General features: G+C 30.2%; 2 protein-coding genes across 2 annotated transcripts in view; one reads left to right on the top strand and one right to left on the bottom strand.

The window, feature by feature from the left end:
- Nucleotides 1–12,789, top strand: part of LOC107440357 (protein tyrosine phosphatase non-receptor pez) — a 190,635-nt gene that overhangs the window by 38,070 nt on the left and 139,776 nt on the right. The window contains exon 3 of the mRNA XM_071185889.1: nucleotides 3,926–4,125. The gene's annotated coding sequence lies outside the window, so the exon portion shown is untranslated. The remainder of the gene's footprint in view (nucleotides 1–3,925; nucleotides 4,126–12,789) is intronic.
- LOC107441370 (nephrin) overlaps nucleotides 1–12,789 on the bottom strand; it is a 101,423-nt gene that overhangs the window by 57,262 nt on the left and 31,372 nt on the right. The window lies entirely within an intron of this gene.

The raw sequence follows: 12,789 nt of genomic DNA, 5'->3' as shown, positions 1-12,789 counted from the left end.
ACTAGTATATAAGACATGTTAACTTGATTCTATGTTGGGGTACCTTTTGATAGATGAAGGTTGGCATAGTCTAAGGTTAAATCCCCACATTGGTGACCTCCGGACGTGATATGAACTTGCTAACATGATGGATGGTCCACAATAAACAGTTGATTTGCTTAATATAAACTGCTCAAAGAAAAGATGGAAAAAAAAGATCCGATGAAGTAAATAAAGTCTCCCGGTTATAAGCAATATAGGAAAAAAAATTAGCGAAATGCTATAAACAAAATAATGTAATGAAGAAAATATAATGAGCAAAATTAACTAAATATATTAACAGCATGAATCAACTAGTGGTAATGGTTCATCGAATTCTATCACAGATAAAATTCTGTAAGTGGAGTAACGTGGCGTAACTACAACTACAAATATTAAATACCAAATCACTAGCATATAAGACATGTTAACTCTACATAGAGGTACCTTTTGATAGATGAAGGTTGACATAGTCTAAGATTAAATCCCCACAAGCAAAATGGCTTAATGAAGTTGAGCTAAGTTTTTTTTTACATAAGTTAGAACGTTAATTAACGATAAGTTAATTAAATAGTATCTCACATTGAATTAGTTGAAAGATATTTCTTTCTCGTCAACTTCATTAACTTCACTTAGATTTATTATTTGCTTATGTATTTTATTGTAACCGTGATATATTTTTTTGTGTACCTGGAAACTTCGATGCATAATTAGTTTGTGTATGTTCGACATGGCTTCGTGCTCGTCTTCGTGTTAAGTCTCTGTGTAAATATATAGTGAAAGAATTGATATCTTTGAGAAAAAATCTTTGTGAAAGAATTTAGAATGTGTTACTTAAGAGAACTGATACTTGACGGGCTTGGCTTATTCGAAATAGAATGGAAAAAACAGTTGCAAACGTAAACAAATGTCACGTTTCAGCCACTAATCAGGATAGAGATACCCTCACTATATCACTTGTCGATCTCAGCACTCCCCCATCAAAAAGCACTCCCCCAATTCTAGTTTCTCCCAATGCCAGAAATTTCCTTGTCTTATGGGTAGGATTCAAATCAACGGAGTTAAATCTAAAAATGGAACGGCTGCTTAAAAGTAAAATAAATACACTTAAAAAAAAAGATTTGGTCTGAGCCCTACTTTTAAAGATTATTATAAAAGAACGGTTCATCAATTGTTATTCATAAATAATTATAATTTTTATTTAAACGTTCCAAAATTAACTTACATGGAATAAAAAAAACTTTCCATTCCTTGTCATTTGTTATATCTTTAAACATTAATGTATTTAAAAATAAATATCCAACTATGCAATTCCCAAAGAGTCTTTAAAATAATTTATTAGACAATCAGAAATAATAATGAAAAAAAGTCTGCAACACTTGCGTGTTATGGGTGAGCAACAAGGGGGTATTTTAAACTTTGAAACCAAAACTTTCGCTCGAAACGAGAGAAAGAAGAAAGAAAAAATGGAGCTTTTTGGCACTTCGCTCGGGGATTCGGAGGCGAAACAAATTGCGCTTTTCGAAAACTTTCCGGCTTTGAAAGAAATTCTGTGAGAGAGAATGTATCGACTTTCCTGTATCTTTTACCGGAAAATGAAATTATTTAAGGAGTGATGTCGGGAACGTTTCCGAGAGAGATCGAAAAAAAGAACATTCGGAATGCGTAACGTGAATCGTCTTTCCGTGAAGCGACCTGTCAGTTAAATTACCTGAAATCTTTTGCAAGTGGAGAGAGGTAGATGTAATGAGGTATAGTGCAACTGATCCGTTTATTCTTTTTTACCCCACTTTCAGACACATTTGTCGTTTGAACAATTGAAAACAATCTCCATTTGAGGGAAGAATGTCTGTCCAAAACATTTGTACTAATATTTTCATTGTTCTCGTTTGCTTTTGAACTTAGTTTGTTTTAATTCAATATTTAAGTTATATCTGTAATAGAGTAATAGCAATTTAAATCAAATGTAATGAGATATATTGCAACTGATCCGTTTATTCTTTTTTTTTTTTAAATACCCAACTTTCAGACACATTTGTCGTTTGAACATTTGAAAACAATCTCCATTTGAGGGAAGAATGTCTGTCCAAAACATTTGTACTAATATTTTCATTGTTCTCGTTTGCTTTTGAACTTAGTTTGTTTTAATTCAATATTTAAGTTATATCTGTAATAGGGTAATAGCAATTTAAATCAAATGTAATGAGATATATTGCAACTGATCCGTTTATTCTTTTTTTTTTAAATACCCAACTTTCAGACACATTTGTCGTTTGAACATTTGAAACCGATCTCCATTTGTGGAAAATATCTGTCTAAAGCATTTGTACTAATATTTTTATTGTTCTCGCTTGCTTTTGAACTTTATTTGTTTTAATTTAATATTTAAATTAATTAGTAAAAGTAATTATTTTTTTTTATATAAATTTCAATTTTCAAAGATTATGAAAATTTACAAATCCGAACATAAATTATTTGTGATACATTGCAGAGAATATGATTAACTCATAACAATTAATTAGAAATCGAACAAAATACTAACAACCACTTTTTACCCTTTAGCAAAATGGGTCTTGGTTTAGATTTGATGGCGTCCTCACACTTTTCAACTACAATAATCAAGAGTAATAGTAAACAGTGCGCATGCGTTGCTATGGCAACCGCTGCTGTTTGATAATTTTTTTGAAATTCTTTTTTAACTTTTGATTTTGTTATCCATAAAGTTGGGGAGTTTATTTTTGAGATATGGGACCAGAGAGATCCCATAAATACTTCTTGAGTTGTGAATAAAAGAGAATTTCATCATTTGAACGATATTTTTGTTTTTATTCCTTTAATTATGAATCAAAAATTCTAACTTATAGTTTAAGCTGGATCGCTTTCAATGCTAATTCAGGTGAATATCACAAATAAATAGGGTCCATAAATAGTTGGCACGGTCCCAAAAGTTAAAGTTGAAGCAAGAAAAAAACAATGCCAAGGCCTCGAGACTGAAAAAGCCAAAGAACGTAAACGGGAATTCCTTACACACAAACGGAAAAACAAAAGGATTCCATTCGCAAACGCAATCATGAAGCCCGTTCCTCACCAAAGTATCAAAGTTTTTGAGAGAATTGAATCCTACAAAAGAGCGAATGGTTGCTCTCCGAACCCCTTTAATGCAAATAAGAGAAAACTGGATGTTGATCACCAGTTAGGGATAAAAGAATCTATTATCAACATAGACTGTCTTCCACACAATATAAATGATTCATTCACTATTCATGTAAAATTGAAAAAACGCCTAGCTTTCAAATCTTATTTCATATATGAACTTGTGAAGCTGAAACGGGTGTATCATGCAGCTTGCAATCTCCATCCAACACCATTGTACCAATCTGAAAATGTTAATATTGATATTAATATTAATCTCTTTGTTAATATTATTGTTAATATTAATCTCTACATTTAAATATGTCTGCGAAATTGTGTACCGAGCAGTTCAGGATTAACAGTTAAAGATGTCCATGATGAAAATATAATAAAGTTGCTTTTCCAAAAAAAAAAGTTAGACAACAACCATTTTGTCAATGAGTAACCTGTGATTACCTTGCGCCGATCACAATTTTTTAAAAAAATATTTATATTATTTATTTATTTCTAATTAGTTTGGAAAACCATTTCTTATGTTTCATGTGTTAAAATAAGGAGCTTTTTTTGACGACTTCAATTACATAATTTTTAAAAATAATTTAGAGGAATAATTAATTAAATTCCATAAGTATTTTCTCATGAGCTGGAGAGTTTCTATTTTTTGATAACTGACCATAAAATAAACTAAAACCGCTTTGCATAATAATACTTTTAGTTTATTTTTCCGGTCAAAATCAATATAAAAATTTGTGATGGTTATATTTTATATTTCCAGTAGAGGAAAATTTTGTGTCAAAACTGGAAAGTCGAAAAACAGGAAGGTCAAAACAACGATGTCTCGATTCTGTGGAATCCGATTTGAGAGTGGTCAAAAAATTGTCCTGGATGATTTCTTCTGCTGATATACTGCCGTGTGAAATATGATGATGATGATATCCTATGTCACATTTCTTTGAAAAAACGCTTCAATAAGCAGTAAGTATCACATTTTGTCTTAAAGAAGTTATGTATACAAACTATAAAACAAAACAGTTTGTGGTAAAATTGGCATTCTCTAGTAAAATTGACCGGCATTGTTTGTAGTAAAATTGGCATTCTCTACTCTAAAAAAAACTGGTTTTTAATTGATCTGGAAACTTGCAATGGCCACGTAGCTTGAGAAGAAATCTGAACATCGGTTGAAATTTTGCTTGATGAAATGATAAAAGGGCGATAAATACAGCTTTAAAAGGTAAGGAAACGGTTGAAACGACGTGTTTGCATTGTCACACTGAAATCTATATAGTTCTAATTGAGATTTTAGTACTCTAGCTAGTCGGAAATAAGTCAAAATTAATTAAAGTCAATTGCATTCTCATAGACGAGAAAGCGAGTTAATAAAAAAGTGGACAAAATTTGTGAAATAATTTTACCTTTGATTTATTTATTTTAACGTTAAGGTTAGTCTACATTTCAGAATTAGGCAACATAATAATGCATTGTTCCATCTGGTTATAGTGTTTTTAAAAAAAGCAATAAACAATGGTCGAGTTAATAATAAAGTAAAAAGAAAACGTTAAATAAGGGTAGAGTGGTTTTTGAAATCTGAATTAACGTCACGTTAATTCCTTAATCGAATTGTCAGTAGTTAACTTATAAAATTTTTGAAACTCAACCTGAAATTCTCAATATTTAATCTTCCGTCTCATTTTTATTTTAAGTGTTACTTGATGCTTATTATTTTAAGCCTAACTTATGGTTTAAATGTGAAACTTGGAAGTTCTCATTGCGTGTGGAACAAAGCTATTATTTAAATAGAAGTTATAATAAAACAAGCATTTTGTGGGCTCTTAATGCACCCCATAATCGTTAGAGAAACTCATAAATGAGACGATATTTTAACTTCTTTTAGCGGCATTTATGGCGATAACTGTCAAAATATACGGAATATCGCATGACTTTCAAGTATAAAGCTACATTTTATTCAAAGTTAAATAAATGAATATCTTCATTGTTATGGATCATAAAGTTCTGGAATAAACCGCCAGAGGGTGCTATTTTAAAAGTATATATTTATGGCCTACTTAACTTTCCAATTTCGGTACTATAGCGAAAAGAAATGTTCTATTTTTATTCTATCTAAAAAAAGGGAATTATCGTTTGAGAAATAAGAGACCTTTCTTACATTATATAAGCCGTTCAGTACTATTGTTTACTCTTCTTTGAGAAAAAAAATTTTTATCGCTTTTTTTGCTGCTCTGGGCCAAATTTAATCCTCAAAAGTTTTTAATTATTAACAATAAGAGAATAATTACATTATTTATAATTCTAAGTGCATATAATTACACATCAAATTAAAAATAATAATTAATTACTATAATCCTTCTTGGTATTTGTTAAAATTAACTAATGTCTGACAATATGATGCTCAATTTCACTGCAAAAGCGAAAGTAATATTCTGTAGTTATTTTAACGTGGTACGGACATTATTATATAATGAGGACCTTGCCAATTCTGAATTATGTTAGCCGAAGCTTTTCAAGATTCAAATTTCTTTCACAGATGGCACGACAATCCAGTAGGAATTCAAGATTTCTATTTTGATGCCATTTTTGTCAATTTAAAATCAAAGTACTTTTGGTCATGAATTTGACTTTTGTCCTGCCAACTTTATTGTTTCCATTTTAAATGATTCGTCAATTCTAAATAATTCGTCAATAATTCTAAATAAATCCTAATTTTTCTGAATCCGTGTTTTCGAAGAATAATAATTAAACGGCGCATTTACAAATCAAGAAACTGAAAACGATAAGGGGTTTTTCCACAAATTTTTGGATTTTTCACAAAAAGAAATTTGTGAAAAAGCCCAGATCGAAAAGAAAAGTGAAAAATTTAAACTATCAAAAAAGCACTGTTGATATTAATAATGTAATGTTTTAAATCATTTCCTTGATTTATAGAAATGCTTCATTCTATCCAGCAATTATATTCTAATGTAATCTTTTAAAACAGTCTACAGAAACAGATGGCAAACAAGGTTAAATTCTAAAATGAAGAAAAATTTTAAAAAAAAAGCGTGAAATAAAGTAATTTTCAGAATATTGTTAAAAAATAAAAGTAGGGAAGCTGAGTTTCAGAGAAAAAAAATGGCGACTGGCAGACGATTTTTTCATCGCCGTTTGTTCTATGAAGAAAAATTTTAAGAAGCAGGCGTAGAATAAAGTAATCATCAGAATACTATTGAAAAATAAAAATAATCAAACTCTAATAGAGTGCAGTTTCGAAGAAAAAAATGGCGATTAGCAGACTATTTTTTATTCGCCGTTTGTTATACGTAATCGCCATTTGGCCGGTGGCGATCGTTCATTTTGTCCAATTCACTATGGTATTATTTGGAATTTTAAGCTTTCTGAACGAAGAAAATATCTAACTTTCTTTTTACTTGACGAGTCTAGTATACTTAAAAGAGAAATTTGAAAATTATTTACTTATGTACTCTATTGTTAACTATTATTTTATATTTTCCGTTATTTATGTGTTCGAAATTCTCTATGAAAATAATTATTTGAAATATTCGCTGTATATTCCACTCAAATGATTTATTCTGCCGGATGATGATTATTTTCTTGGACTCTTTCAATCGATTTTATGGAATGATGTTTCGGTTAAGCGCCTGAGGGCTCTTTCATAACGAAAGCAAAATGTTGTTGCCAACTTTTCTTGATAAACTTTCAATTTGCTTGGAAGATTTGTGACCTGAACCAATAACGATAAGCTGCATTCAATGGATGTTTTCTATAAATGTTGGGTGTCTTGAATCATTTATTTTATTGCCTAAAAAGTATAACAATAGTATCAAAAGATGTATCTCAAAGATATTGTTTAGTGAATATTGAACCGATGACTTTATTATCTCGTATTTTCTTGAATTAATATTTTTTCAGTAATTTCACGACGCGATGCAATTTTAAGTTTTCTATGAACTGCAGAATTGGCGATGGAACAGACAATATCATTGACTTTGATTTGCAAGGAATTGACGCTGCATAATTTTTTTAAATAATTAATTTTACTCAACATTTCAATGTTCCCTCTTTTAAATGTGCATCTTATTTATTAAATTGTGTTTCAATTAAAAACTATAGTTTACTATCTGTTTACAGTTAGTTTAAATACCAAATTCGGTTTAGTTCTTTAAAAAGAGAACGTTCTAATTTGGAGGTTTATGACTCATTTTATAAAAAAAATAGGTAAAAATATAACATAAATTTAGTTAAAAATAACCTTTTGAGTAATTAGTTATCTTTGTATTGTGCCGTTATTTGTTTGTTTACGCTTTTATTGAAAATAAGTAACAGTTGTTGCTTGTCTCTTATTCGAGAGATTTTGCTTAGCGTTTATCTTAACGTTAACCATAAATCTAATCTTATTTCCTTATTTTCTTCCCATCAGTGACACTAAGATTTGTTGAAAAAGATTTCGCATGCGCTGTGAAGTACAAAAAATAGTTGCGTTAGTGTTAAAAGGAACCGGAAAGTTTTACAAAAATTCTCTAATATATTTATTAGCGAAAATTAAAATTGACTTATTTTAAGGCAATTTAATACAAAAAAAAAATAATGTACTTTAAGTAAGCAAATGGCCCATTTTCAAATCCCAGTGTCCTGTATTGTTTTTTGTCTTTTTTTTTAATTTTAAAACCGAATGTAAACAGCCGACCCAATTTTATGGGTTTACGGTTACTAATGTTCAACTCCATAGTCTTGTAATTTTGAACCCAATCCAGAAGACAAGGGATCTCCTGAATCGAGTATTGGGAGAAATTTTACCATCGTGAAGGATTTTTTGAGGGCACTAACCCGCAATTGCATTACATGGAGAAGAAAACCACGAAAACCTTCCACGGTAAGCCTGATGGCAAGAGGACAGTGTGATTAATGTGTATTTTTCTCAGATTTCTCAAAATACATGGTTATTAATAATAACAAGGTTAACTAGTAATTGACTATTATCAGGTATTCCCTACATTATTGTTTCTCCTAATCTATCCTAATCAGTTATTGTGACTAAAATCAAATAAACGTTAAATAAGGAATCAAAATATTCCTTAACTATTGGTGTTGATCTTGTACCGTCTTTAATTACAAAAGGTTGTTCAAACTGCATTCTTTCAATTTGTTTAATCTATCGATTTAAACAAGAAAACGATAATAATTGATTAAAAAATTTAATTTGAATGATTGTAATAACCACAGACCTATTTTAAGCCCTTTTTGCAAAAATATTTGAAAGGATTATTTATAAGAAAAATTTCAGTCTCGTTAAACATTATATCTAACATGGCTAAAAGATCGACGGTAAGAAAGTTGCTTTGTAAAATCATATCTATTTTTAAAAATAACTATAGCATTTGTGGTATACATTTCCAAAGCTTTTGACTTAATTGATTTTTGGTATTTTGTTACGTAAATTGATTGTGCGCTTGGTTTTCCTGAAAATCTAGTTTAAAGGTTATTTTCTTATTTATGTAATCGATCTTTATATGTATATTTTAAAAATGCCATTTCTAGTAAGTTTTACTAATTGTTCTGGATTACCTCAGGGCTCGAATCTTAGACTTCTGCTTTTCATTTTATTTATAAATGATCTCTTACGTTTTAAAAATTCTAAATTTTTATTTTTCGCAGATGATTTGAAATTTTTTTTAAATTTAATATATACGAATTCGAATGCATTAAGCATGTGTTTGTTATTAAATATGATTTGTACAGTACAGAACCCGTTATCTGGAAATCAGAAAACCGGAAAACCAAAAAACCGGAGCGAAATTCGATAACTTTTCTCGCCATTTTTTAAAAAAAAAAATTTTTTTCCTCCTAAGATTTTACGATTTTTCTTTCTTTTTTTAAAGATGTTTACCTTACCATCNAAATCAGAAAACCGGAAAACCAAAAAACCGGAGCGAAATTCGATAACTTTTCTCGCCATTTTAAAAAAAAAAATTTTTTTTCCTCATAAGATTTTACGATTTTTCTTTCTTTTTTTAAAGATGTTTACCTTACCATCATTTTGGAAATAATCATTAGTGTATTACTAATTAATTCATCGTTTTTGCTTATTTTTAAGATTATTTTTTTTTAGTTGGGTTTAACAATAAAAAAAACGGCTTTTTGTAGCAGTTCAGAAAACCGGAAAAATCAATTATCCGGAATAGCGACCGTTCCGGATAATCGGTTCCCTGCTGTATTAAGTTTTGTATTATAACCGCTTCCCAGATTATCCCGAGTTGACTCGGGTATGTATATATTGCAAATATTTATGATCCCGAGATAACTCGGCCATAACAGAATTCGTCAGTGCGTTTTGTTTTATCACGTTTTTACTCGGCCGGCAAAAAAAATAATAATCTGTCGTGGTTGGAAGTTTGCCGAGTTTTGCTGTTGGTTTGTGTGTCTGCACACGCGTTTTGTGCTATTGTATATACGATGGTTGCTGAATTTATACAGAAAAAAAAATAGTAAAACAAAATGGCGCATCACTTCACTGGAGTTAGGAAATTATCACTTTGTTTTGTCCCTTGTTTTAAATACTATCATACAAAGACTAATATTTAACTTTTTACATTTGGCCGAGATAAATCGGGGTAGTAAATTAATCGGAAATTAAATATTTTTTACACATAAAAAAATTAACATTTCAAATTAAAACTTGTGTATTATGTTTTGTTTTAGTTCCTTGTATTTATTAATTAAAAAAAACATGTTGATTTTTTGAATTTTTTTTCTCAAAAAAATTGGTAAAGGACTATGGGATTGTAGTTTGTTTGTAGTTTTTCTCAAAAAAATTGGTAAAGGACCATGGGATTGTAGTTTGTTTGTAGTTTATCTCAAAAAATTGTTAAAGGACTATGGGATAGTTTGTTTGTAGTTTATCTCAAAAAATTGTTAAAGGACTATGGGATTGTTGTTTGTTAGTAGTTTTTCTCAAAAAAATTGTTAAAGGACTAAGGGAATGTAGTTTGTTTGTAGTTTTTCTCAAAATAATTGGTAAAGGACTATGGGATTTTAGTTTTTCTCAAAAAAATTGGTAAAGGACTATGGGATTGTAGTTTTTCTCAAAAAAAATTGGTAAAGGACTATGGGATTGTAGTTTTTCTCAAAAAAATTGGTAAAGGATCATGGGATTGTAGTTTGTTTGTAGTTTTTCTCAAAACAATTGTTAAAGGATCATGGGATTGTAGTTTGTTTGTAGTTTTTCTCAAAAAAATTGTTAAAGGACTATGGGATTGTAGTTTGTTTGTAGTTTTTTTCAAAACAATTGGTAAAGGACTATGGGATTGTAGTTTGTTTGTAGTTTTTCTCAAAAAAATTGTAAAAGGACTATGGGATTGTAGTTTGTTTGTAGTTTTTCTCAAAACAATTGGTAAAGGACTATGGGATTGTAGTTTGTTTGTAGTTTTTCTCAAAAAAATTGGTAAAGGACTATGGGATTGTAGTTTGGTTGTAGTTTTTCTCAAAAAAATTGGTAAAGGACTATGGGATTGTAGTTTGTTTGTAGTTTTTCTCAAAAAAATTGGTAAAGGACCATGGGATTGTAGTTTGTTTGTAGTTTTTCTGTAGTTTTTCTAAATTGTTAAAGGACTATGGGATTGTTGTTTGTTTGTAGTTTTTCTCAAAAAAATTGTTAAAGGACTATGGGATTGTCGTTTGTTTATAGTTTTTCTCAAAAAAATTGGTAAAGGACTATGGGATTGTAGTTTTTCTCAAAAAAATTGGTAAAGGACTATGGGACTGTAGTTTTTCTCAAAAAATTGGTAAAGAACTATGGAATTGTAGTTTGCTTGTAGTTTTTCTCAAAAAAATTGGTAAAGGACTATGGGATTGTAGTTTGTTTGTAGTTTTTCTCAAAAAAATTGGTAAAGGACTATGGGATTGTAGTGTGTAGGTACACTTGAAGTATCAGAAGGTTTACAGGTTAAACATTAAGATTTTATAAACCACATCACAAACATATATATTCTACAAGCAAAATAATAAGATTAATAAAGAGATAGGACTACACGTCCTTTTGCAAGGAGTTTTAGCAAAGAAAGATGATGTGTTCGGTTCGGATCTCGCCAGAGAAATGAATTAGCCACACCTTTAACGTACAATGATTGGCTAGATTTAATTTGAGAAATTAGATTATTGGATTAAAATTTTGATAGACAGATTTTAGTTTCAGTTCCCAATTCTAGGTTTCAGTTTCAATTCAAAAGTTTCACTTCTTGAAAATTGTGATTGACACATAAAGAAAAGAGAAAGTAATTATGGGTCACCACAGGACAAATGAAAAAATACAAAATTTGAACGGAATTCGTCGAATAGTTCTCCAAAAATCAAATTTTAAACGTACAACTGCTTTTTATTTTTTTTCTTGTACGATATTAATATTACGTTGTCTTGACTGATATATGCGTATACATACTATTAAAAATGAAGGTTAGTAATGGATGAATCAATTAAATATTATATTTCTTCCAATGTTACTTTCAGATTTTTGCGTGTAGTGTGCAATTCAAATTCATTATAAAAATTGGAATACGAATGGAGATCAAAGTATAAAAAAAAAGAATGTTTCATAAACTTTTATCGATTTACTTGAGAATGCAATTTCCTGTTCTATCATTCATCAAATTCTACCATTTTTCATACCACATCACGTACACGAGGAATCCCCCCTTTCCAATAATTTTCATTCTCTTTTCGGGGAAAAATAAAATATAATTTATTCTCCGCCGATCATCCTATATTTGTTCTTCAGGAAAAATATTGCATAAAAGTCCATCTCACAAACCCTGATAGCTCAATAATTTTTCTCTCTTTATCGAATATTATTTATGTTTACGTTTGGGGAATAATGCAGTTAAACGATAACTGCAAAGGTTGGATAAACCATGTTCTTTTTTAAGAGTTAAAAATTAAAAGATAAAGTTGATGGTGAAAGCTTGTCAATCATTCCTCTCATAAAATAAGAACAATTTATACTCAACTTGTTTATTTTGATAATCTTTAAAAAAGAGCCGTGATGGCTCAGGTGATATAGAGCTGGCCTCCCGATGAGGAGACCCGAGTTTGAGACCCAGCGGTGGCTGACTTCCTCACCCGGCTTGTACCGATCACGTACGGATCTAAAATATCCTAAGTGGCTGATGGATCATAGGTTAGAGTCCCCTTTCCCTCAGGCTAACCATGGGAGGTTTTCGTGGTTTTGCTCTCCATGTAACGGAAATGCGCGTTAGTTCCTTCAAACAGTCCTCCACGAAGGCAAATTTCTTCCAATACTTGATCCAGGAGATTTTGTCGTCTGGATTGGGTTCAAAATGACAAGGGTACGGAGTTGGATATTAGTAGTCGTAAACCCAAAATTCGGTCGGCTGTTCATCGATAAAATAAAATTAATAAATGCAGACGATTAAGTTATGAAATCAGGCACAAAAACGTACTTTCTCTGAATAAACGTACTTTTTTTCAACGGATTTGAATATCTGAAACCCAAAATATAGGAGTTATCCGCAATGTTCCAATAATTTGTTCAATAATTCCAATAGTTCCAATAATTCCAATGAGGTCCAACGGGTCAATAGTTCCAATAATTTCCAATAATGCGGTTTCCAATAA

This window comes from Parasteatoda tepidariorum, chromosome 9 (genome assembly GCF_043381705.1).
Source record: "Parasteatoda tepidariorum isolate YZ-2023 chromosome 9, CAS_Ptep_4.0, whole genome shotgun sequence".
NCBI lineage: Eukaryota > Metazoa > Arthropoda > Arachnida > Araneae > Theridiidae > Parasteatoda > Parasteatoda tepidariorum.
This window is presented reverse-complemented; position numbering and strand designations above follow the sequence as displayed.